The 27,056-nt window shown below is 44.4% G+C and overlaps 1 protein-coding gene across 9 annotated transcripts in view; it reads left to right on the plus strand.

Moving 5' to 3' along the window:
- Positions 1-27,056, plus strand: part of Atxn1 (ataxin 1) — a 467,297-nt gene that overhangs the window by 47,469 nt on the left and 392,772 nt on the right. The window contains exon 1 of one of the 9 annotated variants that reach the window (XM_045136594.1): positions 18,376-18,431. The exons of the other annotated variants lie outside the window; for them this stretch is intronic. The gene's annotated coding sequence lies outside the window, so the exon portion shown is untranslated. Of the gene's footprint in view, positions 1-18,375; positions 18,432-27,056 lie in introns of those variants that run through there. 9 annotated transcript variants of the gene reach the window in all.

The raw sequence follows: 27,056 nt of genomic DNA on the forward strand, positions 1-27,056 counted from the left end.
ATCTCTGAACATTTCCAGTGAGGTTTACTTGAGGAAGGAAGACCCACCCTGAATGTGGGCAGCACCACCCATGGGCTGGGGTCTCAGACTGAATAATTAAGGAAAAAGGAGGAAGCCAGCTGAGCAGCAGCATTCATCTCTTGGTGCTTTCTGATTGCAGACACACTGTGGCCAGCCACCTTGGGCTCCTGCCACCATACCGTCTGTCCTTGTCACTATGGACTGGATGCCCTCAAGTTATAATTAAAAAAAAAAAAAAAAAAAAAAAAAAAAACCTTGTTTTTGTCACAACAGCAAAACAGTAACTAATACAAGGCCCACCTGAGAGTGCGGGGGATTGTATTTTGAGATTGCTCCCTGATCACCTCTGTAAAGATCTGGTTTTCAGTGTAAGGTCACGCCCACAGGTTCTGGGACACAGACGTGGTTTTGAGGAAGCCGTGATTCACCCTATTACAGGAACCAGTGAGGTTTTTATAAGCAGAGAGAATGAAAGCATCTCACATGTTTTCCAAAGATGGCGCCGGTGCTGTGTGAAGGCTGGTGTTTGGACACAGCACATCAGGCGTGGAGACCATTTAGGAGGCCGTTACAACCCAGCTGAGGTGGGGTGGGGAGAGCGAAAGATGCAGAGATGGGCGGATTCCAGCTCTGTATCACAGGCTCATGGATGAGAAGGAGCAAGTAAGGAAAAGAGAAAAACCTGTGCACATCGTAGTTGGGAAACAGTGTCCTTCACTGGCAAGGGGAAGACTGGCTTAGGAACAGGCTTGGGTGGTGGTGGTGACAGCCACATGAACTTTGGAATGTGGAGCTGTCAGGTATTAAACTGACACCAACCTACAGATGTTGGTATTAGAGCCTGGGCCTGGACACCCTGTCTGAGGAGACAGCAAGGCAGTCCTGGGTCTTGAAAGACATGAAGACTATAGTTGAGTCTTCATCGGTCTCATATGGACTGAGCCGGTGTCCACCAGTTTCCGTCTTATCCCCAGTCCCTAACATTAAAGAGAAGACAGATGAGAGCCGGCCATCAGGAAAGCCCGTCTCAGCTACCAGGGTCTGTCACAAAAAATATTGTAGGGTTAATTTTTGTTTCATCATTACCATTGGTTTCCTTTTAATTTTTCATCCTAAACCCGACAGACCTGATTGGCAGATTCACTGTCTACTTTTTTTTTTCCTGGTTTTAGATTATATGCCTTTTCTTCAAAGCCATCTTCATTTATTAACCTACATTCACTTTTAATTTTAATGCACCAATCAATAATTATTCCACTTGACAGTTTCTGACAGTGTGCTGCTGCTGCACTGAGCTATTTAGCATGAATTCAAAAGGCGATCTATCAATTTGTATAAATGAAGTAAAGCTGCTCTCTCCTTCCTGTGCTTGGGGGTGTAGAGAAAAATATGCATGTTTATTCTGCCCTGGGGAATTTTTAATGTAGAAATACTTAATAGTTTTATATACAAGAGGATAGAGGACTACGGAGTATTAGTTCTTTTCCTGTTATGTAAGATTTTATTTATATTATAAAGCCTCTTGAAAGGCTGGATTCCTTTCATTGAGACTCACAGGAGCTCAGCCGTCGTTTGAAAAGTCTTTATTGAGCCCTCACTGTGCACGTGACCTTGTGTTACTATGATGGGAAATAAACAGCATCCCAAAGAAGTGTATAGCTGGAGAGACAGAGTAACCCCGGATTCCTGGTGGGTGACAACAGTTCTATCTAGCTATATGGCTGCACTTAATGATTGATGTTCCGCGGTAGAAAATCCCAAGTGAAAACCCATGAACAAAAGTGCATGGTCGCCTTTGCACACCGATGAGTATATTACAGTCCAGGAAGAGGCTGCCTGAAGACTACCCTGCCAAGAAAAACAGTCTTTCTCCCTGAAATCACACTGTTAACGTTCTTGGCAGTTCCGACGTCCTAGGCTGTGGCTGTTGGTTTACATTTTCATAATTTACCAGGGAGCATGTAATATTGAATTCCTAGCTGGACTGTTCAACTGAACTTGGCATTCCCGGCGAGAAACACCACAGATCTGAAAGTAAGCTTTCTCCTTGGGAAGCAGCAGCCCCCGGGGGCTCTTGTGTGGCATGCCCATGGCCCTGGCTGGTAGGTGACACATCCTGGAAGAGGAGGAGGAAAACAGACAATGTCACAGGTAGCGGGAAAGGAGGGCTTGCCATTCCTGCTCCTGCGCGGTTAGTTTTGTTTTCCCTGCTTGGTGTGGTGGGTGTTTGGCCTTGCACACCCTGCTGTAATGTAGGGAAGCAAGTCGTTTTATCCCAAACACCCAGTCATATTATCATTAGACACCATTCCTTGCCTTTCTCTCTCTCTCTCTCTTTTTTTTTTTTTTCTGGTTGCTAAAAGTTTTCTGACTTTTATAGTGAGCCTTTGTTTTGTAGCTTTATAAGGTAAAAAGATCTAGCAGTTTTAGGACAACACTGACCCCTCAAATTTTGAGTTATTTTTCCATATTTTTTAAATACCTAAGCTGTTTGTTGCACTTTGTTTTGGCAACTATGCCAGTCACTAATTGTTGTATGTATTTGGCTTGGCTCTTGCTGGTACCTCCTTGACTCCAGTTGTTCGATGGCTGGATTTTAGCTGGTGCCCGTTTCCCTCCTCTGCGTGCACAAGGAGGCAGATGAAACCCTGGCCTGCCTTCGTCTGGTTCTTTGCTTGACAGTGAGCTGCACGGGAGCGGCTCTGGAGGTGATGAGTGCATTCTCGTGTAAGGAGGGCTGCCAGCTGCCTGGGTTCTCACCCACCTTCACCGCCTGCCTGGCAGAGCCGGGAGGGCTTTAGGTCTGAATCCTGGTCTTTGCATGCCCACTCCAAGATCTGTGCCGCATAGTGGCTGACTGCGCACCACGATGGCAGGGCGTCCATGCACCCTGAAAACATGGCTATTGTGCTCTCGTGTCACCCCGTCAGCACGTTCTCTCTGTGCCAGGCAACACCGGAGTGTAAGTCGTCGTTAGGAGCCGCTGTATCTGTTTGCTTTGACTAAGAGCAGCAGGAAGGGCAGTTCTCAGTGCCCATGCCCCATGCAAAGTGTCTCTGTGATCTGTCCCATCAGCGCGGCCTTGTCAGAACACCCACCCCTTCCACCCACCAGCCGTGGCACTCCTTGACTTGCTTTTAGGGACACTGTCTGGGCCAGTACTTTTTATGAGGGCATGTTCTTTTCTTTCTCCTGTTTATTTATTGTTTCATTTATGTATGATTGTGTTTGTGTGCATGTACACACATGTGCAGGTGTGTGTGCATGTGGAGATCAGAGGACTCCTATGTGTAGTGTTTATTATTATTATTATTATTTTGACATAGAGAAGGAGAGAGAGAATGGGTGTGTGTGGTGGTTTGAACAGAATAGATGGCCCCCAATATATTCAGTTGTTTGTTTGTAGTTTGCATCTGCTGGCTACCTGGCTGGAGGCAGTGTCTCTGGGTGGATCTTAAGGTGTGGTGGGTTTCTGATTTCAATCTAAAGATATGCAAAGTGTGCCTAGCTGGAGTTCCTGAAGTGTGCTGTGGCTTTTGACCTTTAGGCTTGTACTTCTCTCTGCTTGGTCCTATGAGGGCAGGCCAGCTTCTTCTGCCATTATGGAACTTCCCCTGGATCTGTAAGCTTCAATAAATCCTTTCCTCCATAACTGTGCCTGGTCTGGAAGTTCATCTCAGCGAACCTGAATCTGTCTGCCACAGTGTGCCAGGGCCTTCAGCCATTGGGAACAGTCTCCAGCCGCATGTGCCCCTTTGTGCCCTTGTGCGACATTGTGCACGTCTGTCACTGTGCGTCTGGCTATGTGGGATCTAGGGATTTGAACATGAGGTGTTAGGCTTTGCAGGCAAGCATCTTAACTGCTAAGCCATCTCTCCAGCCAGTTTTTGTCAGGCATCATCTACGTTTTTTTTTTTTTTTGAGACAGGTTCTCTCCCTGGCCCGGAGATCACCAAGCAGGCTAGACCGGTTGGCCAGTCTACTTCCTTGTCTCCAGTGTTGAGATTTTAAGCCCAGAGCACCACGCGTGGCTATTTTCTGTGTGTTCAGGGCATCAAACTCATGTCCTCATGCTTGCAAAGCAAACACTTTGCCAACTGAGCCAGCTTCCCACCCTCTGAAGTCTTTACTAAGCATAGTGTGTGAGGCTGGGGGGAAGCCAGGTGGTAGAGGGCTTACTTAGCCTGCGCGAAACCCAAGGTTCCATCCCAGCTCCGCATAACTAGGCATGGCGGTGCCTGGTAATCCCGGCACTCCAGAGGCAGAACCAGGAGGATTGGAAACTCAGGGTTGTCTTCAGCTACAGAGTGAGTTTGAGGTCAGCCTGCGTATATGAGACCCTCCTCTCTAAAACAAAACAACCTGTTGTATGTATGTTTGTGTGTTTGTGTGTGTATATATATATACACACAAACACACAAACATACATATATTGTCATCAAGTGCTGGCTAGTGGTGGCTAGTGGTGGTACTGGTGGCTATGGTTATGAACATGAGTTCCATTTTTATGGAAATTACCATAAGCTGCCAAGTAGGGAATCTCTCCTGGTGAGCATGGATATCTTCCCAGCATTCCTGATAGGTCCTTTGGAGGATTTGGGATACATATCTCATGACTGTACCTTCTTATCAAGCCCCTTGAATTTGCATAGCAACATAGAGGCTTTCATGTCAACCAGAATCAGATAAACTCCAGGGGACAATCCAGCCTGCAGTGTATTTTTTTTTATAAATAAAGTTTTATTGGAACACAGCCCTCTATTCATTTGTCTAATATCTGTACCTACTTTTGCACTATGATGGTTGAATTAATTTAAGTTGTCCCAGAATAGACTGTAGGCCAAAAAAGTCTAAGATATGTGCTAACTGTCCTTGTTAGCCGTCCTTGGCTTACTCTGCTGTTTACACTCGCAGGTCATCAAACTACAGTGAGAAGTCCCCTTCTCCCCCACTGCCTCGATTTAGTAAAGGAATGGAGACTCACAGAAGGAATGCGATCTATGGTCACTAGAGCTGGTTCGTGGAATAGCTAGGACCTAAGTTCAGATATCCAGATACTTCTGTATTTGTCTCCTACGTTTGGCAGAGGCATGCTGTAAGTTTTCTGTTTACAGATGACCAGCTGTGACACTGTACTGAAGTAAAGCTTCTCTCAGTGGCAGGAGTTCATTTGCAAATCTGACCTCCTCAGGCCAGGTCACAAGCCAACTTGGCATTTGTTGCAGTCAGTTCTAGGTTTCTGAATGAACGTCCAAACCAGACACGGTTAGTAGGAGGAAGGGGTTTATTTCCATTTACAGATCCAGGGAAAGTTCCATCTATGGTGGAAGAAACTGGTTCCGATTCAGAGAAACAACCACCGTCAGCCAGCAACACCAAAAAGCAGTAAGCATGAACCAGAAGCAGGCAGGACCCCCAGACCCCAGACTGCTCTGCACGTCTCTGTGTTGGAAATCAGATCTGTCCCCAAACACACCTAAGGGAGGATCCACCTGCATTGACGCCTCTACCGGCCAGGGGGGCTGGAGACCAAGTTATAAGCTTTAATAAAAATATCTGAGTCTGTGGGGGACATACATTCCAACTACCACAGCATTGAAACTCCTTTGTTAATCTTATGACCAGTACCTACCCCATGCACAACTTTTAGAAGCTGTGGGAATTTGAGCAGCTATTTTATGTCTCTAAGCATAACTCTTTATTTCTAGCAAGAAAATAATGATTTTTTTCCCCTTAAGACTGTTAGAAAGCTGTAGTAATTCATGGAAAGCATGGGCCATCAGATGTTTAGGGAAAAGACTAGAAGCTGTTCTGGCTACATTCTTTTTTCTTAATGTGAATGCCTTGTGAAGAGGTATTCTAGAGCTAATCACGTAAAGGAAGATGAGTTCAAAAGGGAATTTTTCAACCTGTTGGTATCTAATAATGGAGTTTGAACTCAGGTAGAGACAGAGAGAGTGAGGCTACACTTCAGACAATGACCTGGGAAATGAAAGAATTCATATTCTGGTCATGCCTAAAGCAGTAGACAGAGGCAGTGCATAGAACTTAGTGAAGTCTGTCTGTGTGATTTGATGGATGTGTTACCTGGAAAATTCCATGGCTTATACATTCTCAAATTAACCTAGGTAAGAATGAACCCAGGGGTTCATCTTTAAAAATAAGTTAATGAATTAATAGTTTCCCTTTGAAGCATGGAGATGGGTTATGGCACGTGTATGCGACCATTCTCTCGTCGTGATATATTGTTGCCATACAAGAGCTTATGCCATCATGGATCTTTCAAGGAAATACATAGCAGACAACACATAACATATCCATAATTGTAAAAAAATACATAATGTACACATGTTATTAAATATTCATATATTAGTACTAAGAAAATACAAGTGTTAAATGTCACATGGACAGTCTGTGTCTATCTGTCATCTGTCTGTCTATCATCTATCAGTTTTCTATGTATATGTTATGGGGGGTTGACGCAGGAGCTTAACACATGCTAGGAAAGTGCTCTGCCCCTGAGCCCTCACTGCAGCTGTTTTCTTCAAAGGCTTAGTACTAAGGAAAATGATCTCAGGCGGCAGTGGTGCGGAAAGCTGAAGGTGTTTGCTCTTTGCAGTGACTGGCTGTGCAGATGCTGATGGTGTGGGTGCTCTGTTGGCTCCGTGTGTGGCACTTTCCAGCCGGTGGTATGCTCAGTCTAGTGGGCTAGGGATGAACTCATCAGGGTGGGTGGAAGTGGGGAAAGGCAGAAGCAGGCCTGTGTGTCTGTGGGGCTAGGCAGGACCTGTTATGTACTGATTTTTAAATGCTAATGTCCTGGCTTGGTCTGTGACATGCAATTCCTGCTGTGGATCATGGGAGTCTCCTACAGTTTCACACCCATGTGGGTGTGCTGAGCACACACCTCAGAGCTGCTGGCTCTTACCTGGAGGGAGGCTGAGACCATGGATCTGGAGGTTGGAAAATGGAAGGCCAGCCTCCGGTTGATTACGTAGTTTTGTAAACCAGGTAGGTCATTTCCCTCCCGACTCCAGCTTCCCACCCATGAGCATGGATGAGGTTAATCATCCCAGTTCTGAAAGAGGAGAGGTCTCTCTTAATGCTGGTTCTACTCTTGGCCATGTGACGACTATGGGAAAGTGGCACGTGCTTTCCGGGCCCCAGAAAGTGGAATGATGATGAAGGTGAATCTTACTGTCCTGAAGCTGAGATCTGGTGCTTAGAAACTGTGGGCGGGTATTCTGGCCTCAAATGAGCACCAGCATAATCACCTGGGCAGCTTCTGAAAACCCAGGTTCCTGGATCTTGTCTCCAGCGCTCCTAACCTCATAGATCTCGGCTGGGGCTTGAGAATATGCATTTCCAGCAGACCCCCCCCTCCCCCCGCTTCGTGACACTGGGCACTGATGCTCCTGCCCGGAGACAGGTGGATGGAAAGGCAGGTGCAAGAAGTGTGTAGATGGAAATGCACCCAGGTGACATTGATGTCACTGAACTAGCTAGCTTCTGGTATTCCTTCTCTCTTCACACCTTGGCCCATGGAGACATGCTTTCTGTTGCAGCTGTTCTCACACGAGCAGAGCAGCCAGTGATACTGAAACATCAGGGTATATTCATCTGCTTAACATGCACCAGCCAATGGTATTTTCTTTTTCCTTTTGGCATTGTTCTCCTTTAAAAAAAATGCAGTGAGTAAGCTAATTTTATAGGCATGTCACCCAAAGCTATTTCTGTAAACTCAGTGTTTGTAAATGAAAATAGAGGAAGCCGGGCTGGTGAGAGCAATCTTACTGAAACTGACGCACGGAGCTTCTGTCCAGGTTCAGTTTGGACAAGAACTCTCCTTCTGTTCACTTGTCACTCCATTGTTTGGTAAAGTTTAATTTGATCTCAGGATCTCTCTCTCTCTCTCTCTCTCTTTCAGTTGGGGCTAGTACTTGCACCCAATCTCCCTGGAGGGGTAATGAGAGGGGGAGAGCTGGCATTAATGGCTTTATCAACTGTGTGTGTGAGTCATCTTCCACTTGTATCAGTCAGTCAGTGGGGCAGAGAAGTGTTCTTTCTGGTTCCTGAAGCCAGACAGCCTTGGTGAGCTAGGGTGCTGCCTTATTGGGGTTTGGGGGGCAGGGCTTCATTCACTTCAGAAGGGTGTGAACAGATTATGAATGTCATTTTCTTAGCATGTACACCTAAAGGGCTAATTGCAGATATTTCCTGGCTTAGACACCAATCCATAGGCAGGATGTTAGTCTTGAACTGAAGACAGCTGATTGAAAACTCAGAAATGGGGCTGGGCCTAGGGATGTTATCTCAGTGGTACAATACATGAATCCCTGGTTCAATCCCCAGTACTACTTCTCTCCAAGTGCTTACAAACATCAGCTACCAAGGCTGAGAATGTAGCTCAGTGGTGGAGTCTTTGCCTACCACACCAAGGCCCTGTGTTTGGTATCTGGGACAATATATATATAAAATATATATGTATGTGTGTATGTATGTATCAATCATTAAAGGGCTGGAGAGGTGGCTTAGCGATTAAGGTGCTTGCCTGTGAAACCTAAGGACTCAGGTTTGATTCTCCAGTACCCATGTAAGCCAGATGCACAAGGTGGCACATGTGTCTGAAGTTAGTGACTAGAGGCTCTGGTGTGATCATTCTCTCTCTCTCTTTATCTGCCTCGCGCTCTCTTAAATAAAATAAATAAGTAAAATAAAATATTCTAAAGAATATGAATAAACTGAAAGCTGAACAGTCCATCAGGCTCATGCTGCCACTAGAGACCTCCGTTCTAGCTTCCAATTTGACTTCCAGAGGTGCCGATGGAGTACCCACTACCTCCAGATGAAACCACCTCTGCTTCCTTTGGAGATGTACTGTGGAAGTAGGACTCCTTGAAACCCTAGCTTGAGGTCTCCTGTTTTCTGCTTCTCAGCATCCCATTCACTATGTCTTCTTGTTTGCTGTACCTTCATCTTCCGGCTGGCTCGTCTCCGTTTCTCTCCTCACTGTTTCTGGCCACCTGTCTTCTCCACGGTGGACGTTTCTCACTTGCTGCCCCTCGGACTTCATGAGGACTTTTAAACTATTTCTTTGTGCAGTATTGGAGTGATCCCCAAGCAGACCTTGCAGCAGGTAGAGACATCTTTCTTTTCTTTCTTTTTTTCTGGATTCTTTTCTTTCTTGTGTCTGGCTTACCTGGGGCCTGGAGAGTGGTACATGAGTCTTTAGGCTTCATAGGCAAGCACCGTAATTGCTAAGCCATCTCTCCAGCCCCAGACTTTCTTTAATGAGTAAACTCATTTCTTCTCTGGGAGAAGTTGCATATACTGAGTGTGAACAGTTCAGCTGGTTTTACTAAGTGCATATGGCTGCACGGTGAACCCCTGGGTCATGATGTAGGAATTTCCAAGACCCCTGAGAGAGGCCTGTGCCCCTTGCCTGCCAGGCCCCCTCACCACGTCAGTCGCTGCTCTGGTGTCTTCCACAGTAGTTCCGTTTCTGCTGTTCTTGAACTCATGCAAGTGGAAGCATTAGTGTGGACCATTTTGTTTTTTCTTTTTCTTTTTTTTTTACTCAAATACTTTTTCTCTTTTCCTCCCTTCTCCTCCCTTTTCTTTTTCCTTGTCCAAAGATATAATTTATCCTTCTCTATTTGTTAATTTCTCTTAGAAATGTTTCTCTATTTTTAATGTAGACATTGTGTGTCTTTCGTAAGATTTATCTACACTATATTTTTAGGATACTGCAATGAAATTCTTTCAAATCTCAACAAGTAATTTAAAGTCTGTGTTAGGAAATGCAGTTGTATTTTCATTATTTATAGTTATTTGTTTAGGGTTTTTCATGACACCATGTTGTCTGTGTGTTATAGTTACTCCTTTCCAATCCTTATGCTTGGTATTTGATTTTTTTTCCTTGTCACACGTCCTAAGACCCTCAGCTGTTGCATAGAACTGGCTAGTGTGGGGAGCATGCCTGGTTTCTTAAAGGGAAAGCCATCACTACTTTGCCATTGTGTTTGATGTTAGCTGTTGGTTTTCAGAGTTGCTTTTTACTGGTTTGGGAAAGTTTCCTTCTGTAACTGATTTTCTGAGACTGTTTTGTTAGCTTTTATTTGAAAGGCTGTTGAATTCTGACTAGTTCTTCATTCTGCCTCAGTGACATTCCTTTTCTCCTCTACATATGGTGAATTATGGTGAGTGATTTGAAACCCTAAACTGAACTTGAGCTTTTGGGATAACTTGCCATCCATTAAGATGGCTAGTATGAACACAACACAATTCCCGAACATGCAAGTGCTGTGAAGAATGTGTAGAAATTGGAGCCCTTAAACAGCATTGGCAGGAAGGTAAATGGTGTAGCTACTGTGTAAGACAATATGGTGGTTCCATAAACAATGAAAAGTATTACCATAAGATGCAGCTCATAGTACTTAGTATATACTATTAGGCAAGACACAACAGTGCAGCCAATTTGAAATAGTATTATTCACAATGACTAAGCTTTGTACAAGCAATAGCTGAACACACACACACACACACACACACACACACACACACACACACGCATACAGTGGAATAATAGCCTTCTAGGAAAAACAGTGATAACGTTCTGCAATATCCATGAAACCCGAGGATACTGTGTTAAGTCAAGAAGTCACAACAAACCCAGATATTTCATGACTCCTTGGTTATGAGGTAATTAGTCAGAATCATCCAAACAGAAGGGTGGTTGCCCCAGGCTGGAATAAGTAGGGAATGAAGAGTTACTATTCCATGGGCACAGACTTTCATCTTTGCAAAAGGAAGAGCTTGGCAGATGGATGATGATGGCTACACACCACTCAGAATATTTATTACTACTCAACTGCTCACCAGCAAACAGCAAGTTGGGACATTTTACATCTTTTGCTCCAACAAGAAATGAGCTAAAGAACAAGTTAATATATGCATGCATATATATTTTTTTCTTTTCACCTATTTCTAAGACTATTTTGTTAAATAATTTCACAGCTATGCTAACTACATGTTTATTTTTCTTTTATAGTATGTCTCAGGTTTTGCTGTTGGTATTATGGAGTCTTATGGGATGTGTTGGTGGACTATACTTTTCCCCACTATTTTCTGTAAGATTGGACTTATTTATTCCTTCCTCCCCCCCCCCACATTTTTTTTTTTTTTTCAAGGTAGACTCTCACTCTGGTCCAGGCTGACCTGGAATTCACTATGTAGTCTCAGCGTGGCCTTGAACTCAGGGCGATCCTCCTACCTCTGCCTGTTGAGTGCTGGGATTAAAGGCATGTGCACCATGCCTGGCTCTTGGTTTTATTTCTTTTAAAAATAATTCATGTTGGAGATCTGTCTCAGTGGTAGACTGTATACCTAGCATGCTTCAAGTCTGAACTTTGATTCCAGTGTGAAAATAGATAAATAGAAAATGAATGTAAATAACTATTAATAATGAAATAAATAAGTAAAATTTAGTAGTGAAACCCTTTGGGTCTGGAGTTTCCTCTGGAGATGCTTAGGGGTTTTCTTTGCATTCTGAATCCTAGCCCATAAGCAGGATTTCATAATCAAGAGTCTAAATATTTCACAGACTATTCACAATTTCTGTTTTACTCTTGGTTTATTTTGGTAGGTTATATTTTCCGTTTTTAAGAAATTTTTTATTTCATCTAAATTATCAGATTAATTGACACACAGTTGCTTGTAATAGTGTCAGTTGAGCATTGGTACGATCTGTAGTGCTGTCCCCTCTCTGAAAGTGTATTTGATTGTTTGCCTGCAGTCATGGGATGGGAGCCAGGGCCTTGCAGCAGCTAGACAAGTGCTCCACCACTGGTCTGCATCTGTGCCCCTCCTCCTCCAGTTCTGATATTGCTTCATTTCATTTCCTTATTTTTGTGTTTCATCTTGTTAGCCATTAATTGCTTTTATTACACTTTCCAGTGACTTGTTTTCTGTTTCACTGACTTAATTGTTCTTTTCTTTGTCCTTATGTGAGGTTTGATCTGTCCTCGCTGTCAGTCACGGATTTGGAAGTTTTGTTGATGTTCACTGTTGAGACTGATGTCCCTTCCTAATACACATACCTTTTTGTCATTATGTAATGGCTTTTAAATTCTGATACTTCTTAGTTTGGGACGCCCACTAACATCCATATGCTCACACTTTAGCCAGGGTTTGGTGAGGAGCCTCTCATTTTAGCTGGGTACCACTTAAATCCTGGACATACGGGGGAGTTTTTAAAGCTGTCCTTTTCCTTGATTGTGGAGTCCATTTTTGAGTTGTCTGATCTTCTCTCCAGTTTTTGCTGTAAGTGTTGTTAGATGCGTATGTGGGTTCATGATCATAAAGTCTTTATTAATAGTTCCTTTTGCTGGTACAGTGTTCCTCATGGTCGTTTCTCACACTTTTATCTTTCTTCCTTCCCACCCCCCATAGTCACAGTGCTGCCTTGGCTTGGATTTTTATTTTTATTTTTTAGTCTCTTATCTTCATAATCACTGTATGCATTCATTTTAAGTGGGTCATCACTGTTCCTTTTCACAAGTTGTGTATGGTTTTAATATAGTAGCAAATGAAGTTATTTGATAAGTGACTTCATATCCAATTATACTTATCTTTACTTAGGCTTTTAAGTCTTAATTCATGGTTTCTGTTGATCATTTTTTATTATTATTATTCAATTTTGGTTTACACTCTTCCATCTTACTGACATTTGAGTGGGTTGGTCTTATAAGAACACATTTTATTTTATTCTTATGGCGTTGCATTAATTCTAACATCAGCTTTTATGTAGACATGTTTTTATCTCTGTTAAGACTTGTCCCTAACTTCATTGTCACCCGGCCTCTCTCCCAGCAACTGGCCCTCTGCTGCCTCTGTCCGCTTCCTCCTCCCGTGCAGAGACTTGGCCATCTGCTTCCCTCCCAGACCTCCCAGCACACTTTGGCTGAGACGCACCAATCTGCTGCTTGTGCAGCCTTCCCATGGCTAGTATGTGCTTCTAGAAAGTTTTGTTTTTGCTAGGATGGCGATTAGGAGGATTGGAATGACACTGGGGCAGAGAGGTGATCTAGGGGTCTGTTGTAACGGGAGGCTCTGGGTGGGTCAGGTGAGAACCAGGACATTCCGGGTGGCAGGACTGGGGAAACAAGACTTGATCTCAGCGCTTGAGGAACAATAGAAAGTAAGGGAGAGGGTGCTTAGAGTGAGTAGCAAATATTTAAGAGGTGCATTTTTTAACTTAATTATGTTACCTCTCAATTTCTAGTTTAATTATTTGTTTTTAGGATTTCATTGACAAGGATAAATAAGACATGTAAACCACATAGTGTACATATGTATAAATATAATTGTATATATAAGATATGAATATAAATTTATATATACACATATATGTGTATATATGTCCTACTGTAAGATAGTAATTTTTTAAACTTTTTTTGTTTATTTTTATTTATTTGTTTGAGAGAGACAGGCATAGAGAGAAAGAGGCAGATAGAGAGAGAGAGAGAGAGAGAATGGGAACGCCAGGGCCTCCAGCCACTGCAAACGAACTCCAGATGCATGCGCCCCCTTGTGCATTTGGCTAACGTGGGTCCTGGGGAATTGAGCCTCAAACCGGGGTCCTTAGGCTTCACAGGCAAGTGCTTAACCACTAAGATATCTCTCTAGCCCAGATAGTAATTTTTAACAAAATATTTTATTATATCTATTTGAGAGAGAGAATGAAAGAGAGAGAAAGGGCATGCCAGGGTCTCTTGCTGCTACAAATGAACTCCAAGTGCACTTGCCACTTCGTGCATTCATGCATCTGGCTCTACCTGGGTAGTGGGGAATTGAACCCTGGCCACAGGCTTTGCAATCAAGTGATTATAACCACTTATCCATGTCTTCAGTCCCTGGATAGTAATTGTTAAAAGTGAGATGCTAACTTCCACATTTCTGGACCAGGTGGCTGTGGATAGGGTTGAAGGATACAGATGATCTAGAAGGAAGGACTGTCTCTTTGTGCGTATGTGTGATTCTCTGTGTCTTTGTGTATGCACGAGTCTGTGTGTGATTCTCTCTCTCTCTCTCTGTGTATGTGATTCTTTGTATATGTGTCTGATTCTCTCTCTCTCTCTCTGTGTGTGTGTGTGTGTGTGTGTGTAAATCTGATTACCTCATTTCTTCTTGTTTGGGTTGCTGATGAAACATCTGAGTACTTAATGATTAAATACCCAAGTCCAGAACTGGAAGGTGATAGAGATGTGACAATTGCTACACTAAAAGAACTCTTCCTTTCGAAGTGATAAAGTAGAAAGAGAGTAGAAAGTCCACTAACACTTGGGTGATGGATTTGTTATTGTTTTAATATATTATCACCTTCTTTTCCAAGATAAGGTTTCATTGCATAACTTTGACTGGCTTGAAATTCTCTGTGGATCAGGCTGTCCTCTTGCCTCTTACTCCTGAGGGCTGAAATGACATTAATGTACCACCTTGCCAGACAGGGGATGGATCTGAAGGAGGAAGATCATCAAAGACAGTTAGGAAGTCTGATACAAAATCTGACACTAACCTGTTCATTTAACCTTGAGCAAAACATGTCACCTTTTTAGAGACTTCTCATTTTCTGGAAGCTCTCTCCCTATTCTTCATTAATTCGACACATACTCCTTGAATATCATGTGCCGAATTCTGCTCTGAGTATACTAGCTAGAGTGGCCACCTGTAGCATGGGGAACAGGTAACAGTCTGCTGTTGCGTTGGTAATGACAGAGTTGTATGCAGAACCACAGCTCAGATAGGGAGTTGGGGGGGTGTCAGAGAAGGCTTTCAGGACATACCCGCCAGTTTTGTTGAGCGGAGAGTAGCCCAGACAAGCGTGTGCAAAGTAATCTACACAATACGTGCAAAGAAAGGCCAAAGAAAATGGCGAAATAGTCTGTGAATGGGCTGTTGGGCACCATTCAGTTGGGTACAGCTGACTTGAGGCAAAGCAGGAAGGGCCTTGGGTGCCAAACCAGGAGACTAGGTTGTACTTGGCACACAGTGCACTTTTCAGAAAATCTCTTTAATAGGGCCATGCATTTGGCACGATAAGGAAGCAGGTAGTGGAGGGGTGCCAAAGAGGAAGTATTTGAAGAAGAGCAGGTGAAAGAGGAAGGTTCACTGAGCCAGAACGGAGCGCATGTGTGCGTTCTGGGGCTCGGCCGTGTCCAGGGCAGCCGTGGCCCTGGTTCACACGGAGCTTGTAGAGGCGGTGGCAGTGACAGAGTGGGCAGTGGAGAGACGTTCCCAGCAACCACTAGACACTGGTTTATGGAAATGAGTAAAAAGGATTTCTGGTTTAGGGACCGTGCCACCACTCACTGTGATGGGTTTGCCAGGAGAGAACCCAGTGGGCTCGGGCCACCACCAGTGACCTCCTGCCCAAATAGGTCTGGTACCTGGTAGGCTTCTTGCAACTTCCCTGTCCCATGAAAGAATTGGACCACACGCTACTGGTTTTTCTCTGGTACGTGATTCAGCTTGGGTCTCTTTCTCTTATCGAGCTGCCTGACTGGGGAGCCAAGCTTTTGTAAAGATCTCTCTCCAGAGCCTAACGTGGGGCCATGCAAAACAGGACGATGATTAATCGTTGTAGGTGGATGTGGATCTGAAACCTACTACTGTTGATTTCAGGACTAACCTGCTTGTGTCTGTCTCCTCCACCTCTCCAGACCCAGAAAGAACTCACTACTCTGTGACTCACTGGGGGCCATATTCCTCTCACACAGGCACCCAGAATGTTCCAACTGGCAGGACATTTAGGATCATGGGTATGATCTCGACTTACCAGTTTCAGAAAAGTGGGCTGGGAAGATAGTGCATCTTGCAGAGTCCTGGTAGGGCTGAGATTCGATCTCTTGATGGACTGGTCTTGCTTCCACAGTGCCTCCCCCTCTGCTCACTGGCGTGCTTGGAGAGCTGGGCCAAAGCCATCTCGGGTGTCTCTTTGTGCGGAGGATTAGAAATTTCTAAGCCTGTGTGTATAACGTTGAAATTTCTCGTAAGGTTAAGAGGAATGTGAGGGTCTTTGCTGTGATGCAGGAATGCAGGATTTGTGGTGCTATGCTTGGATCCGAGCAGCCTCCTTGCTCAGGGTACGCCCAGGAGGCTTGTTGTCAAGAGAGATTTTACTGCAGGCGGAGAATCACACTGCACTTGGACTTCAAAGAACAAGTAAAGAGTGTAGAAATTACCAAGCAGACTGTGGGAAGTACTTCTCCCGGGTAAAGGTTTTAAGTGCTACAGGGAAGATGTGTTGAAATGACATTTGCTTTCATCGGCGTGAAGCATCTGGTTTGGTTTGATTCTCTGAAAGGAGGCAGCACCTCAAGTTATGGCAGTCCCAGGCAGGTGAGCCCTGGGGCTTTGGATCTGCACGGTTTCTGAGGGGGAGCCTGGCCATGGCTCTGTGTGCTGCTGGGTAGACTGGCTCTGGAGCGTGACAGCCGGCTTCAGGGGAGGGGGGACAGGGAGGAGGAAGGATGGCTAGGGACTGCTCCACCCCCTGATTTCTTCCCCTTCTCTCTTCCCTGGGCAGATGTGGAAATTTTACACAGCAGAGCCTGGATACCAGATGAAAGTAGATAGCAGGTGAAAACTAACTTCTGTATTTAAATCAGTGCCTACCTCTAGAGTATTCACAGGCTGAGCTTCAGGCTAGGGTCCATTCTCCACTCTTTTAGCTAGATTGTGTGCACATTTGTAGGCATGTGGGCAGGTGTGCATGTGTGTGCATGTGTCTGCACATCCATGTGGAGGACAGTGTTCAAGTTGGCCTGTTTCATGCTCATTCCTCAGGCACATAGTCCACCTCTTTTTGAGCCAGGGTTTCTCACTGAGTTGGAACTTATCAGTTGTTCTAGATGAGGTGACCATTGAGTTACAGAGAGATCTTTCTTCCTGTGCCTCCCTGGGATGACAACTGCATGTCCCTGGGCCGGGCATTTTATGGTCATACTGACAAGGCCAATACTTCATCAGCTGTGCTATCACCCCAGCCCCAAACTGCATTTTCTATGGCAATAAAAGAGCTGCAGGGCTGAGGAGATGGCTCAGCAGTTAACACACTTGCCTGCGAAGCCTGAGGACCCAGGTTCTATTCTCCAGAACCCATGAAAGCCAGATGCACAAGGTGGCACATGCATCTGGAGTTTGCAGTGGCTAGAGGCCCTGGAATGCCCTTTCTCTCTCTCTCTCTCCCTGTATTTCTAATAAAAATAAACACGAAGTCCTTTTAAAAGTAAATTTAAAAGAGCTCCAACACAAAGGTGGCTTTTTTAACTGTTTTTGCATGTGCATTTCAACAGCATTGTGTTGTATGGCCATCGTTACCACCCTATACATGGGCTTTTTATTATAGACACAGCTTCCCAAAATGATCACATAAAGAACTGTCACTCTGAACTTTGTAGCCCAGCATAGGAGCTGTGAGAAGGAAGGCATCAGTCTCCCACTATTTTCTTCTTTTTGTATGGTTTTTGTTCAGACCAGGTTGTACTATTATTCATAGAATTATAATTTTAGAATTTTAGAACTGTAAGAGAATTAGAGATGGATTGCTACATAAAGACTCTCTCCTGTTTTTAATGAAGAAACCAAGGGCCAAGTTGGTTGGTGGCCAGGCCCAGCCTACTGTCTAGGCATTCCATCCCTGGCCCACTCACTGGACTTGTCTATTGTTACTTTCAAAATGTGTTATAGAAAATTCACTGCTATTTATTTTTAGGGCAGTGTTTCTTTTCTTTGTGTGGTTTCTATGTCCAAATATATATATTTTTTAACAGTGTCTCCAAATAGCAATTTGTTCTCAAAAAGAAAATTCCACCATTGATACCCGCTCCTCAGCTTTTTTACTCAGGACTCTCATGCTAACATTCCCTCCATCTTTTGCCTCTGTGTAGCTACTTTTATGTTCCAGATGTTGCATTCTTTTAAATTTTATTTATTTTTTTCCTCCCCGTGTGCTTGGCTGAGTATTGTAAAACCAAAGTTTACAGGTGATCTTTTTCTTTACACTTAGCAATAAGCTGAGGTTCCTAGAAGCAATGTCTTGCACTAAAAACAGCCTGTCTTGCTCATAGCTTTGCCCCTCCTGAGTCTCTTCTGTCTCTCAGCTCCCCTTTCTTGCTCTGCTCAGCTCCTAAATTCCAGTGGGTGTGCAGTTTGCGCTCCTGCCCGCTTTGGGAGGTCTGTGGGTGGTGGCTGAGGAGACGGAGGGCGCTAGAGGCTGGGGTATATTGTTTGGGTCAGCCATGGCAACCGGCAGCAGTAGAAAAAACAGGACTAGTCTGGGGCCGTTCCATAAAGGGCCAGGATTGTGCCTTATCTTGGGATGTCTGCTTGGGCCGTGACTCTGTGATCTGGTAAGATTATTAAGCTTGGCTCTGCTTGCTGGCTTCCTTTGATCACACTGTCAAGCCAGCTAGTTGGGATCAATGTGGGAGGGGGTCCAGAGCCCAGCCAGAGGTGTCCCCGGTAGGAACAGGACAGCCGGGCATAGCAAGGCAGCGTGTTCCTGTTTTGCTTGCATTCCACACCCAAGGAAGCATCCATCCTATAAATGTGCCAGCATCCCCCTGGGGTGAGGGACTGGTCCCTCAAAAGGCCCTCAGATTGCTGAAATAAGATCAAGTCCTGGAGAAATTGGTGTGAGTGAAGCATTCTTTGAGGGTGTGTTTCTTCCTCCTTTTCTCCTCCACCTCCTTTCCTTCCTCCCTTCTTTCCTTTCTCTCTCTCTCTTTCTTTCTCTTTCTCTCTCTCTTTTGCTTTTGAAAAGCTGCATAGCTCACAACATGCATTTTATTAAAATGCCATTGAAAAGGAAAGGGAGGATTCAGAAGGTTCCATGGCTTAATAATAGTATATTTTGCGACTTGGAATAGCTCTCAATTCAGCAGACAATTCTGGGTGCCACTGTGTTTACTCTAAGCAGTGCATTTCATCCTGAGCAGATGAGGGATTTTATATTTTATATCATATTCTGAGCTACTTTGCTGCCTACCCGGAGCTACACCCTTTTTATGGTTTGGGGTAAAATTTCTTTGGTTGAGAAGAACAGCCTGTCATTGGTGGGGTTTAGAAGTTTTTTTTCTAAGGGGAAAAGCAATTCTTATTCACAGTCACCGAGGCTGACATTTCAATTTGGGGAAGTCTGCGGAAGTTGTGAGGTCTTCGGTGAGTAAGAACAAGTGCCCCTTTTTCTTATCACGGCCGAGTATCTGCCCCGCTAGCTCATGCCTGTGGTGTGGCCCAGCTGTCCCTGGAAGTCACGTTGCGCCTCTGAACTCTCCTACTATGACCCACAAACAGTTTTCAGACTTTGCTTTACGAGTCAAAGGTAAAACCATGAATGAATAGATGGGGAAACAAGAGTCCTGCTTGTCCTATTTCAGCCGTCTGTGTCCCTGAAACCCACTTGGAATCTGCCTGCGAATTCAGTTACATGTGTTTGTTCCTCTTTCAAATTCTCTGAGCCACCTCCTTGCTGCAGACCCTCCCCTCTTCTGCTTTCCTTTTGGTCCTCAGCACATAGTAAAGGAGAGAGAGGGAGTTACTCAGTTTGTAAAGAAAGCATCGGGTTGTAAGGTCGCAGATTCTAGGATTAGCCTAAAACTTAAAACAGTTTGCAGCACGGTTTTGCTTGCTTATTTCTGACCTGTTTTGTGTTGATATTTCAAGCAGCATTTAAGAGTTGAGTAATAGAGAAGTCTCTGGTGTGGTGTTGTTGAGCCCTTGGACATAACTCAGGCCTCACAAGGTAACTTCATGGGCACACAGTATTATTTGCCTAGTGGTACACTGGACATTCAGTAACCCAAAGCAAACAAGACTTTTTTTTTTTTTTTCTGGAAGTAAAAAGCAGGTATTAACCTCTGAACACCATGTGTGTTGCATAAATTAATATTTTTAAATATTCTTATGATCCTGACATTTGAGATACTCTTTTCTCTTTTCTTTTTCTTATGTTTTTGAATCAGAGGACCCATCAGGTAGCCCAGGCTTACCTGAAACTCAGAGAAATCTTCTGGCCTAAACCTTTTGAGTGCTAGGAGTACAAGCAAGAGCCAGCATGTCTGCTTGCTTTTCTGTCCTTTTAAAAGAGTAGCTCACCGGAAAACTCGCAGCTTTAGACACAGCTTATGTTAGTGACTTTGGAAGATGAACGACTCTCAGTATCTGAGCATTAGAGCCAAAGGGGCTTTTTCCCACCTGAATGTTCTAATTTTACACATGAGAAAGCGAGGTGCAGTGACAATACATGACCAGTCCTGGGGCACATGGCTTCTTTGATATCTGAGGCTGAAAACCCACTCCCTAAACTCTTAGCTTTTTCTTTTCTTTTTCTTTTTCTTTTTTTTTTTTTGAGATTGGGTCTTGCTCTAGTCCAGGCAGACCTGGAATTCATATGTGGCCCCAGATTGGCTTTGAACTCACAGCTATCTGCCTATCTTTGCCTCCCCAGTGCTGAGATTAAAGGCGTGAACCACCACGCCTGGCCTAATTTTTAATTTGTTTTTATTGATAATGTTACACATGTATATAATGCATTTTAATCAGACTCCCCTCCCATTTTCTTCTCCATCCACTGAACCTCTTCATCCCAGCTGGGCCCCCATCTGCTTTGATGTCTTTGTGTGTGTGTGTTCATGTGGCCCACTGAGCTCAGGTAGGGTTGCCTGCGGGGGCACAGCGCGGGACTTGGCCAGAGCAAAGGCAGTTCACTAGAGGCTATGCCGCTGCAAAAATGTTTCCCGCTCTGCCAACAACCGCTAACTGCTAGTAACTCCTCAGGTCGGGACGGGTTCTAGTGCCCTCCTTTATCACCCATGACTGTTAACGAGCCCAGGTACTGCGTGAGTGCAACAGTTGCCGTGAATCAGGCCTGTAACAGCCATTAAACCCTGAATGTGATGCTTTTTCGTTTGACTCATTTTAAATTTCAGTTAGGGCCATTTAAAATACTTGTGAATATTTGCTTTGAAAGTTTGTATTCCAGCTTAATTTTTTTTATGCCTCAAGACCACAACAATTTCTTTTTTTTAAAAAAATATTTATTTATTTAGAGAGAGAGGCAGATAGAGAAAATGGGCACGCTAGGGCCTCCAGCTGCTGCAGACGAACTCCAGACCAAGGTACCACCTTGTCCATCTGGCATACGTGGGTCCTGGGGAATCAAACCTTGATCCTTTGGCTTTGTAGGCAAGCACCTTAACTCATTAGCCATCTCCTAGCCCATGAACTAAACAATTTCCTAAACCAGATACGTTTGCCATCTAATGTCCAGTGTCCATCCATCTGTGCTGAGAATAGTCTTTCGTGACTGAGGAGATCTATAGCGAATTCTGTGTCTTAATCCATTTTCCAAAGTGGTTTTATTTGTTGAAGAAAAGCCTAATGCCATGTCAGGTGTAAGCTGAGAACAATGGAGCCTCCGGTGACTGGTGAGAGTGGGAGGGGCTGGGTGGGATCCGGGCTCTGCACGGCTCAAAGAAAATCCACGCCAGCCTTCTCCCACGCTAAGACAGGCAGACGTCCGAGAAGTCCTGGAGCGGCGTGTTTTGACATGAAGGGCCTCCAGGCACTGCTCAGATCAACCGGGGCTATGCTGAATTTGCGTGCAGGTGCAAGGTTAACCTGTGTGTGTGGTTCTGGTGGCCTGTCTTTCTTCCTCCCTCAGCCCTTTTCCCTGTATGGGATGAACTCTTGCTGGGCCTTTGGAAGGGGTGAGAGAAACCCTGGTTGGAGGCTCCATTTCCCCAGGACCCACCTAAGCCAGACGCACAAGGTGGCGCACGCATCTGGAGTTCGTTTGCAGTGGCTGGAGGCCCTGGCACACCCATTCTCTCTCTCTCTCTCTGTCTGTTGCTCTCAAATAAATAAATAAATAAAAATAAACAAAAAAAGTTGAAAAAGAGATTAATCAACACTGAATTCTAATTTATTTTTTGGCTTTACTGGAGAATGAATTGAGGGTCTTTTGCACGTTAGGCAACTGCACTATGACCAGGCTTCATCTTGAGTCCTGATGTTGCCTTTTGTTTTTACTTATTTTTATTATGTTTTTGTGTGGATGTGTGCGCAGTGTACACATGTGTGTGTGAAGTTACACACGTGTACGTGTGTGTGAACAGGGCTGAACCTTGGTTTTCTCTTCTGTTCTTCTGCCTTGTTTTCTTGAGGTGAAGTCTTTCCCTGAACCTGAAACTTCCATCTTACCTTACTTGGACTGGCTGACGAGAGATCCCCAGTGGTACACCTGTGTCTGTCTCCCTCAAGACTGAGAGGACAGGCCTGCACCGCCACGGATAGCTTTTTACGTGGGTGCTGGGGATCGAACTCCGTTTCTTAGGTTTGCTCTTAGCCGCTGATCCATCTCCACAGCCCATGCTGCGTTCTGAGTAGCATCTCCATAACTTGGAAGAGACAGCCAGACAGGGATCTCAGATACGTTCAAGGGCACAGAATCAAAGAGTTATTTCAAAAAGTGGAGATTGAGCTGAGCGTAGGAATGCACACCTACAATCAATTCCAGCCTTCTAGAAATTGAGGCACGAGGATCCCAGGTTCCAGGCCAGCCTGGGCCATACAGCGAGAGCCTGTCTCAAGGAGAGAGGAGGAGGGAGGGAGGGGAAAGGGCAGGGAGTATAAGAAGTAGGCAACAATGAACTTAGTAATGTTTAGAATTTTTCATCCTTAAAATACATGATGTGCTAATAGGAGAATATGTTTATAATATGCTTAAGGAATTTTCTCAATTTATCATCCAAAGCAAAATGAACTCATGATCTATGTGCTGTGGTTGAGGTCACTTTCCGTGCACTGCTCGCTGTGTTTTCCCCATTAATATTCATAATACGCTTTCCTTACCCTCTGAGGTGCTTCACCCTTCAAGGTGATATTGGGCTGTACAAGGGCAGTGTGGTGTTTCATGGGTGTGAACCAGCCTTGGCTGCCCTTCCTTGAACGCTTGCTGTTGGAAGGATCGTGTCTTTATATCAAGGATCTTTGAGAAGGAAGGGATTGAAAAGTATTGCCTGAAGCATTTCTCTGATTTTTCCATTTCTTAGCTTTTATGGTCAGAACTGTCTTCCTTTTGGAAATGAGAAGGCAAGAGGACCTTTCCCACTGCTTATAGGAAGGAAGGCTCTGCCCGCCAAAGCCTGGGGCTTCATGACAACTGGTGACTATATTTCTGACCAGAGTGAATGTATTTCCTCCCTTAATCTGCTGTCTTCCACAAGGACATGCAAACCTTCATGCTTTTTTGTTGTATTTTTATTTAATTGAGAGAGAGAGAGTGAGGGAGTGAATATGAATGGTTGTGTCAGCACCTTCAGCCATTGCAAACCCCAGACCCGTGCGCCCCCTTGTGCATCTGGCTATCGTGGGTCCTGGGAAATTGAACCTGGGTCCTTTGGCTTTGCAGGCAAATGCCTTAACCACTAAGCCATCTTTCTAGCCCCAAACATTCGTTCTTACTAGCTCCCCAGGAAGTGTTCACTTTCGTTCCTTCATATTTCTGTAGTATAAATATTTAATTTTGAATACTCTTCAAATTAAGTGCTTTTATAAATGGTCTTTTCTTTGAATTTTGTGTTTTAGTACTGGGGAGTTTGCATGCAAAGAAATTACTCTATCCTTTAGCTGTATTCTTAACCCAAATGTTTATGGCATTCGAACTTCAGACATTTTTATTTTATCACTTTGCTTTATGAAGACAAGGTCATATGTAGTCCAGGCTGACTTCCAACTCCTGATCCTTTGCCCCTACCTCCCAAGTGGTGGGATTTCACTGTGTGCCACTGCTTGGACCTGTGCCAATCATAGCCGTGTTCTGGGTGATGGAGGTTGAGAGAGTGAGGGAGGAACCATCAAAGGTCACATATGACATTAGTGCAGGAGGTAAGGGCTGTGAGCGTGCATATCGTTTATACATTTAGTAACTGACCAAATAGGCACCTGAGAAAATAATAACAATGAGTATAGTCACTTATCTGGTTAAGCTATGCCTTACCAGCAAGACATGCTGTGTGAAGGACTGCAGTGTTTGCAGGGCAAGGAAGAGAAAGAGGTGGTTTGGGGAGACCGTTTTAGTCCCAAGCTAGGTTCGGAGACCTGGAGATGCCAAACCCCCCCCCCCCCCATGTCTGGTGGGCCTTCTTGTTGCTTAGGTGGTACCTGGGAGACAGGCAGCGAGCTGGGCCATTTCTGCCTCCTTTAGCTGAGAGGGGAGGAGCGGTGGAACTTTGTGCTCTCACCAAACACCTGGCTTATGAGTCTGGGAAATCAGAGTGATGAGAAGTACTTTCTCCCAAACAAGAATCAGTGATTTATGAATGGACTTTTTTTTTCCAGAAAGATAAGTAGACCTTTGAAACTAAGAATATAAATCTCATAGGAACTGTATTTTCTAGCTGGGTCCCAAAAATGTCTACATGAATATTCACCATGGCTCTGGGACCGGTGAACCCCTTCAGTAGGTGGTGAATAGTTGTAAAGAATGGTCACTGTGGCTTCGGGATGACATGAAAAGTGACTAGACGTGGATTGTGACCTGGTAAGATGAGAGGACAGCGGAGGGTCTGATTGAACGTGAACCCTGGTTTACAAATGTCCCAGGGAGTCCCACTAAGAACGAAGGAGGGAGGTCAGCTAACTGACAGAGTGAGGCTTCACTGGAGGAAGAATGTTCTCGCATTCAGGGCTGTCTGAAAACACTGACTGGTTTTGTCTGTCACTCAAGATATTCAAGCAGTGCTGGGAAGAGGAGGGTCTGTGAAATGCCGAGCAGTCTTCATTGACAACCACCCCTGTTTCTCTCGATACCGACCTGACCTGCTCACATCTCGTGTTTGTTGACCAGCTACTAAATAGAAGTGGTAAAGATAATTCAAGGCTGTGAAATTATTTAAATTTAAATTTAAATTATTTAAACAAAGATAAAAAGTCTTACTTTTATAGCCCTAATATAACTTCTTGTAGTATGCTCTTCATCTGTACATAGTTTCTTTAAAACAAGGGACAAACTTATTGAATCAACAAAGTGTTATTTTCCCATGCTAAGGAATGTAATATTAATTTATCTATCTTTATACTTGGAAATGTAAATAATAAGATACTTGGTGATGTATTTCATCTATTTCTTGTTCAAATACCTAAATTGATTATAGCAAAAACAATGCAGAGTTGAAATAGGCCAGCGTCTTACATAATTTTCTTGACTTTATTAGTTCCCTGTGGCATTTTGACATGTATGCTACATACTTTGACCATCATCCATTCCAGTCCCTTTTCCTTCTCCACCTGCTCCCCCGACTTCACTGCTGTTCACGGTTAGTCCCCACACAAGAGAGAAAACAAAGGACACATGTTTCTGAGTCTCTCTTCCTTTGCTTGGCATGTTGCATAGTTTAACATTTTCATTAGTTCAGGATTTTGACTTGGATATTTCTTCACAGAATTGGCACATGGCAAAGTCCTTTGGCCAGTCAGAACTGTGTGTTGGATTCCCAGATCTCTTGCCCCAGGTGGGCCGTATTTTTCAGTTAACTGTGACAAAGGAGAATGGGGTTGGTACAGCAAGGGGGATGTTTCTAGACAGCGTGACTTACTGTCTGATTTTCCCAGGTCATGTGCTTCCAAAGAATTTTGGTATAATTAAATGCACTTCATTGCAAACTAGGCTGAACATAATTGAACATTTTCCTGAAGGTGCACCAGAGTCTTAGCATGCTCTTGGGTCACAGGTGGACATCAGTCACCTTCTCACGGAGGGTGTGCAGAAGGTGGGAGTTAAGAGAGCTCTGTCTGAGTCCTGAGTGACCGGACATTGTGATGTTGTTAGGGGAAGTCCCACGTCCAGGTTTTCGGACTGAGACTCCATATTAAAGGATGGGTAATGGATAACTTCTTTGGTTTGCATATTGATGTTGAGAATTTGTGAATAATCTGTAGAACAGGGCACTTTTTCATGTCTCATCTTTCATGGTTCCCTTCACTGAACTGTCTTGAGAATGAGCGAAAGCTGGAAGCCTGAGTCGCTTTCCTAGGATCACTCAATAGACACTGAAGTCACTGGACTCCACATCCATTCTCTCTTAGTATGCCAAAGGATGCTAAGTGTTTTCTCACATGAGATGTGTTGTCTCTGCTGTAAACATGTGGACGCAGAGCTTCTGTGTGAGTGGCTCGCAGTCAGGTCTTAAGAGTCAGTCCTTGCTGGTGAGCTCGCTGAGGCTAAGATTAGAGCACACCCTCACAAGCCACAGGGATGAAACTGGAACCCAGGACCCAAGGAGCCTAAGCTTGACCCTTCACCAAGGTGCACCAGGCTGCTCTGTGTGCAGATACACTCAGGATAAGTAGGTGGAGAAAGGTGTGTCTGCTGAGAGCTTCCTGTCCACAGACATTTCTACTAGCTGTGTGAGAGATCTGTAGTCATTCTTTCTGAGGCTGAGAACCCAAATCTGCCAACTTGAACTCTTAGAGCCATTGCTGATCCTCTTGAGCCTCCATCTCTGTATCCCTAACCTGAAAGATAGCTAATGATCTTGTAAGAACAAGGTGAGACCCTTAGGAAGAACCTGAGCATGCTAATGCCTAACTTTCAGGTGTTTTTTTTTTTAAGAAATATATTTTTTGTTCATTTTTATTTATTTATTTGAGTGTGACAGAGAGAGAAAGAGACACACAGAGCGAGAGAGAGAATGGGTGTGCCAGGGCCTCCAGCCACTGCAAACAAACTCCAGACACGTGCACCCCCTTGTGCATCTGGCTAACGTGGGACCTGGGGAACCGAGCCTCGAACCGGGGTCCTTAGGCTTCACAGGCAAGCGCTTAACTGCTAAGCCATCTCTCTAACCGTAACCTTCAGTTTTTTGAGGCAAGCCCAATGGACTGCCATTTTTTATGAGAGGGAGAGACAGAGAGAGAGAGAGAGAGAGAGAGAGAGAGAGAGAATTGGCACACTGGAGCCTCCAGCCACTGCA

Source organism: Jaculus jaculus, chromosome 17 (assembly GCF_020740685.1).
Source record: "Jaculus jaculus isolate mJacJac1 chromosome 17, mJacJac1.mat.Y.cur, whole genome shotgun sequence".
Taxonomy (NCBI): domain Eukaryota; kingdom Metazoa; phylum Chordata; class Mammalia; order Rodentia; family Dipodidae; genus Jaculus; species Jaculus jaculus.